This window comes from Apium graveolens, chromosome 3, assembly GCF_009905375.1.
Source record: "Apium graveolens cultivar Ventura chromosome 3, ASM990537v1, whole genome shotgun sequence".
NCBI classification, from domain to species: Eukaryota; Viridiplantae; Streptophyta; class Magnoliopsida; order Apiales; family Apiaceae; genus Apium; species Apium graveolens.
In genome coordinates this window covers 171,827,153-171,834,429 of record NC_133649.1, presented here as the reverse complement: position 1 = coordinate 171,834,429, position 7,277 = coordinate 171,827,153, and the positions used below count along the sequence as shown (strand labels likewise).

At 37.1% G+C, this 7,277-nt stretch overlaps 2 non-coding genes across 2 annotated transcripts; one reads left to right on the top strand and one right to left on the bottom strand.

The window, feature by feature from the left end:
- The first annotated feature begins 774 nt into the window (after nt 1–774).
- Nucleotides 775–881, top strand: LOC141715510 (small nucleolar RNA R71). Its single transcript, XR_012572270.1, has one exon. It is a non-coding gene; the product is annotated as a small nucleolar RNA R71 (small nucleolar RNA).
- A 5,949-nt stretch (nt 882–6,830) lies between these two features.
- LOC141715350 (small nucleolar RNA R71) lies at nt 6,831–6,937 on the bottom strand. Its single transcript, XR_012572116.1, has one exon. It is a non-coding gene; the product is annotated as a small nucleolar RNA R71 (small nucleolar RNA).
- Between the last annotated feature and the right edge of the window lie 340 nt (nt 6,938–7,277).

Sequence of the window (7,277 nt, the reverse complement as noted above, 5' to 3'; positions counted from 1 at the left end):
TTTCCAGACCTTAAGGTAATAGCCTTGACTTGCTCTTTAGCTTCCTTCCTTCCTGGTACTTCAGTATCACTGGGAAGTATCCCAGGTTGACGATTGAGTACTGCATTGGCTATTTGACCGATTTGATTTTCCAAGGTCTTGATAGAAACAGCCTAACTTTTGCACAACAGCTTGAGTTCCTCAAAATCAGCACTAGAAGGTGGAGCTGCACCTCCTTGTTGAGGATATGATTTCCTTTGAGCATTATGTTGTGGTTACTGGAATCCAGGTGGATTAAACTGTTTACTTACGCCTTGCTGATATGGTTGCTGAATAGCATTCTGATTATTACTCTAGCTGAAATTTGGATGATTTCTGATGTTAGGATGATAAGTAGCTGGCACAGGCTGCTGCGGTCGTTGATAATTGTTCACATACTGAACAGATTCATTAACAAGAGAACACTGATCTGTAGCATGAGAACCTGCACAAAGCTCACAGACCATAGCTATCTAATTGACTCCATAGGTGGCTAAAGAATCGACCTTCATAGACAGCGCTTGGAGCTGCGCTGCAATAGCTGTAGCTGCATCAACTTCCAGAATACCTTCTACCTTCCCAGGCATCATCCTTTGAGTTGGATTTTGATGCTCATTTGCAGCCATAGTCTCAATAAGATTATAAGCCTCAGTATAGCTTTTGGCCCACAAGGCGCCTCCAGCTGCTGCATCGAGCATGGGTCGAGATTGGACCCCCAAACCATTATAGAACTCAGTGATCACCATCCAATCAGGCATACCATGATGTGGACACTTTCTCAACATCTCCTTGTAGCGCTCCCAAGCTTCACACATAGATTCTGTAGGTTGCTGCGCAAACTGAGTAAGAGCACTCCTCATAGCCGCAGTCTTCGCCATTGGATAGAACTTCACCAGAAATTTCTGTGCAAGATCTTGCCAAGTAGTGATGGACCCAGCTGGTTCAGAATCTAACCAGTCCTTAGCTTTATCCCTCAGAGAGAATGGGAAAAGCCTCAGCTTGATAGCCTCATCAGTCACACCATTATATTTGAAATTACTACAGATCTCGACAAAATTCCTGATGTACATGTTGGGGTCTTCAGTCGCAGCACCTCCGAAAGAATCAGAATTTTGCACCATCTGAATGGTACCCGGCTTGATTTTAAAGTTATTGGCCTCAATAGCCGGATGCATGATGCTTGACTGAATGTCATCAATTTTAGGCCGAGAAAAGTCCATAAGAGCTGGATCTGCCGGAACTATACGATCACCCATGATTACTGGTTCTTTCTGCTCACTTTCTGTATTCGAATCTTCAAAATCAATCTTCTCCGGAATACCAAGAACTTCGTCTGTCTCCTCAGCCGTATCTAAAGTCCTCTTGCGAGTACGAGAACGTGTTTGCATAAACGGTCGCTAAAGTACCTGAAACACAACCGGAAACAATAAGTAACAAGTCTTAATCAATAAGTCCTAATGACCACTAATGGTAAGTACATAAACTAAACAAATACGCCGAGTCCTCGGCAGCGACGCAAAAAACTTGTTAGGGTGAAAACATGCGCTAATAATACACACAAGTATACGCGTTTGCAAGTAATATAGAATACTTTCTAGTTCGTTCCCACAGAGACTCAGACTAATTATGTTCAATTAACACTCACTCACCAATGTATAATTACTTCTCAATGTCAAGACAATAACACTTAGATTTAATTAACTAATTATTAACTACAATTAACTACGAGAATTAAGCACTTAATTGACACCTGAATTAACAATATTAAATACACATGAGATCACAACTTCATTACTACTTCCTTCAATAGTTATTATTATTACCCTTAGCATGCAACGGTGATGATATTAATCGAACAACAAGAAACTGATAAAATCCAACTTTCGTTGTACTAATACCATTCTACCAAGCATCCATAATTAAGACAGAAGTTGAATATGCATCAATTATGTTGAGACCCTATATGTCTACAGAATTTGACAATATAACGATTTAAGCACAAGTTATTCCTTATGATTACACAGGGTAAGTAAAATGGTTAGAGATACCCACTAATCATGCATACACATACATGAACCTATGCTAGCATGGCAAGTTCTAAACCTCAAGATCCACCATCGCTTCACAAGAGATTAACACCCTATCTTATATATTTGCGATGCACATAAGATGAATAAGCACAACCAATACTAGATATCATACAATCATCACACACTAATGTATTAAACAACTAACTAAAGAATTCCATAGTAAATCCGTTATGACCCCATGATCACGATTAGCCCATGATTGAACTCATCGTCATCATGGGTTCATATGAAAACATGATAATAACACACGAGAATAATAACTAAAACTACTTATATTAAACCAGAGTACGTCACAAGAGTAAATAGGTTCAAAGCAAAGAAAACTAGCATCCAACGTTACAACGAAATAAATAATCACAAGAAAATATGCTTCCTCTTCGTTGCGATGTGCTAAAACGGTCTTCTTCCTTATCTCCTTGCTCCTCGATTGATACTACGATTCAACACACGTGAAACGTCTCTGAAAACTACTTATATAGGAGTCCCACAAAACCCAGCTATCTCAGAAGTTGGAGGCTCAACAGAATTAGGAGTCTAAAAATAATAATTTAAATTTCCATCCCTGAGCGGCCGCTCAGCATTCCTGAGCGGGCACTCTGCTTGCGCTCAGACCCCTTCTGGAAAAAACTCTGTTTTTGCTCCCGTTCTTTGCTGTATTTTCTCCCATCTTCCCACTTGCAATGCCAAACACATGCCAAGGATTATTCTTGATGAAATCTCTTCACAAACACAAGTAATACCCTGAAATGCACAAACACAAGAAAAACGCATCAAATAGACAAAACCTTGATTTCAAGATATCAATTCAAGCCATTATAAGACGTTCTAAGTGGTATAAAATGCCACTTATCACTCATATAGGTGCATGTTCATTATAGTTTAATTCATATAGTTTGCATATTTTTCCAAATAATTTTTTTTTATTTTTTATTTATTTTTGGTAGTTTTATGTTATTTTGTTCATATAGTATTCACGCATTTGCATTATAACATGATCCCTGAGATAATTTTTCAAATTGACTTGTGATATTGATGCTAGTGTAATGATGTCGTGTTTAGAGATGTTAAGTCGTATTGAGTTGATTTGCATGCTAGAGACACTTGTATTTCACTAAGTCTTATAGGTTGCTAGAGTGCTAGATCATAGTCATGGTTTGTTTTTATTTCAAGGTTTAATCGCTTATTTATATTTAGAATTTAGGATATTCTCTTAATAATAAAAGATATTGATATTTAAAAATTGGAGGAAATTAGAGTTTATTGCTAGTTGTGTGCCTAGGTGTCAAATGGCTAGTAGCCGGCTCATATTTATATGAGTAGTCTAGGGTTGGATGAGATGAAGCGAAACACACTCATTCAAAAATTCATAAAAAAATAATAGAAGAAACAAAATAGAAAAAAAGAAAAAAAGAGAAAAGAATAAGTGTTATGTATAATTGATCACGAGTGGGCTCTTTAGTACTCGAGTTATTAAGTTCTTAGTGGACTTTATGCCTAGTGACCTAAGGCTTTTATAGTCTTGGATTTACTAACCTAACGCTCGCTACATGGTTACTATTGTATAAGTCTTTTGTGGACCTCACTCATTGCACGATCAAATAAGCATACTTTTGTTATTTTATTGTGAATAAAAGCATGAATCCATGTTAAACTCCGATATAGAATTGAAGTGTTATAATTTATTTTAAGTCTAGCTTTTATTTTGTTTATAAACTTGCGATTGTCTTGATAAGTAGTGAGTCATGATTGTCGATCTAGTTGCGATAGTATATCTGTAAGCATCTGCACACACGCACGTCTCTGGTTTGTAAGTTGATTTGTATGATTTAATTGATCTTTATGCGAGTAACTGCATTTGCTGATATGTTGCTTGTTGATTGGTTTAGTTATTCTATTGGGATCGTTGCATTCATATTAGTCGCATTCATGCATTTTTATTCTCTTGTTCTTTGAGTCTGTTTTTGCTTGAGGACAAGCATCGATTCAAGTTTGGGGGTATGTTGAGTAGCATTTATGACACTTTATAATGCTCTAATAAGCTTTGAATTGATGCATTTGTACTCAAGTTGTTAAGTGTTTTAACGTGCTTTCTAGTGTTTTTGCATTTCAGGCAATAATCTGTGAATCAGGTGAATTAGCTTTGCTTAGCGGAGACTACTTTCTTTCTAGTTAATTAGCATTATTTTGGTGTCAAGGTGGTGTTGGAATAAAAGCTCGTCGAAAGTCGGCTCGAAACAGCAAGAAAAAAGATAAAATATGAGTTTTTCCAAGAAGGACGGCGCGGCCGCGCTGTGATGGCGCGGCCGCGCTGTGATAGCGCGCGGCCGTGACAAGATTCCAGAAAGGCAGCGCGCCCGTGCTGTGATAGCGCGCGGCCGCGCCGGTGCGAAATTAAAGAATCCTGATTCTAATTCGATTCTAAGTGGGGAGACTTCCAGATTGCAAAGGGCTGCTATATATATTCAAATAAGAATATTTTTATAGAGAGACATACCAGAGCGCAAGGAGAGCCGTAAGAAGACCGTTTAGCACAATTCAATGAAGGCGAATAAGATCTTTCTTTTACTTGTGAATCTTTGTTTTAAGTTGTATTTAGATGCTAGTTTTCTTACTTGTGAACCTTACTCTTGTTTTATACTTGGTTTTATTTATTTGTTATAAAGACTACGTTTGTTATACCATGCTTTCATCGAAACCCACATTGATGATGACTCCGATCATGGGCTAATCGTTATCATGGGGTTCTATCAGATTTATTTATGGATTTCTTTAGTTAATTTGTTTTGATACCTTAGTATATGGTGATTGATTTATATCCTAGTATTGGTTGTGCGTATTCGTCTTATGAGCATCGCGAACTTATAAGATAGTGTGTTAACTCTTAATGAAGCGACAATGAATTTAAGGATTTAGAACTTGCCATGCTAGCATAGTGTTAGGTCACACAACATTATAGAAGGGGGTTGAATATAGTGTTTATATAATCAAATCGATTTATCAACACAAGTATGTAACAGTAATCAAGTATATTCGATAAACTCTATTACAATAGAACAGTTGTTCTCTCTTAGTGATGAACAATATCACTAAGAGCTGCTAGGATACAATGTATAATTTTTCTCGTGAATGATAACACTTATAGTGTAAACCCTAAGCTGTGTTTATATAGTACACAGTTACAAGATATCTTCTAATTGATATGGAATATAATTCTGTCTCCTAAAATATATCAATCAGATATTATCTTCTACAAGTCTTCTAATCTTCTAACTCTTCATGCATATCTTCTATTGTTTTAGTCACGATCATTTCCTGTAAATCAGCTACTTTCCTTATCTGAAGTATCCGCACTTAAGTCCTAATATAAATCCTGACGGCTTTAAGTTCTGATATAAGTTCTGACTTCAGTAAGTTATGATTTCCAGTAAGTCCTGATATTAAGTTCTGAAACTAAACACAACAGATTAGACATGACATCTCAAATATATCTAACACATAGGTTCATGTGTTATTGTTATGCATGATTCGTAGGTAATTTTACCCATCTTACTTTTCTTGTGTAATCAAGATAGATAACTTGTACTTAAACCATTATGTTGTCAAATTCTATAGACATATAGGGTCTCAATATAATTGGTATATATTCAGCTTCTAACTCTTTTGTGGATGTCTGGTAGTATGGTACTCATGCAACGAAAGTTGGCATTTATCAGTTTCGTGTTGTCTGATTAGTGTCATCACCATTGCATGCTAAGGTTGAGAATAAGAAGGTTATTGAATGAAGTATTTAATGAAGTTAGAATCCCATGTTTGTCATATATATTAATTCAATCAATCTTATTCTCATAGTTATAATTGTTAGTTTAATTCTTAGTTATAAATAACCTCAATTTGTTATCGTCTTAGTATTGAATAATAACCATACATTGTTTCTTAAGTGCGTGCATTAATTATTTAACCAATATAGTCTCTGTGGGAAAGAACTAGAAAATATTCTATACTACTTGCGAACTCGTATACTTGTGTGTAATATTAGCGCGTGTTTAGCGACTAACAAGTTTTTGGCGCCGCTGCCGGGGACTGCAGTGTTAATTTATAGTTTATGTGCTTTCCATCAATGGTCGTTAAAGTTCATTGACTCGGACATTGTTACTTATTTGTTCCTTATTTTATTTCAAGTACTCTAGCGAGGGTGTATGCATACGCGTTCGCGTACTCGTAAGAGAACACTGGATAAAGCCAAGGAAGAACTTGTGGTAGTTTGTAAGGAAGTTTTTGAGGAAGAAAAGAAGGTAGAAGAAGAAGAGAAAGTTGAAGAACTAGCTTTAGTAGAGATGGGTGATCAAGCGGAAAATCTGAATGTTTGATGGACTATTCTCAGCCTAAGATTAATGACATTCAGTCAAGCATCATAGACCAGCCATCAGGGCTAACACTTTTGAGATCAAGTCAAGCACGATTCAGATGATACATAATTCAGTTCAGTTTGGGGGTTCTCCTACTGAAGACCCCAACATGCACATCAGGGATTTCATCGAGATCTGCAACACCTTCAAATTTAATGATGTGACTGAAGATGCTATCAAGCTACGCCTCTTCCCATTCTCTCTAAGGGACAAAGCTAAGTGCTGGTTACACTTTCTACCAGCAGGGTCTATCACCACGTGGGAGGATCTTTCACAAAAGTTTATCACTAAATTCTTCCCTATGGTGAAGACTGCTGCAGTCATGAATGCTCTTACTCAGTTTGCTCAGCAAACTGGAGAATCTCTGTATGAGGCTTATGATCGATATAAGGAGATGCTAAGGAAGTGCCCACACCATGACATGCCTGATTGGATGATTATCAATTATTTTTACAATGGATTGGGTGCTACTTCTAGACCCATGCTTGATGTAGCATCAGGAGGAGCCTTGTGGGCTAAAAGCTAAGATGAATCTTATGAACTTATTGAACTGATGGCTGCTAATGAGTACCAGAATCCTTCTCAGAGGCTGATTCAGGGAAAAATCACAGGAATTCTGGAGTTAAATGCAGCAACTGCTATCGCTACCCAACTTCAAGCTTTGACGATGAAGGTGGACACTTTGGCTAATTATGGAGTTAATCAAATCGCTAGTGTCTGTGAGCTTTGTGCTGGTGCCCATGAGACTGATCAGTGCGTAATT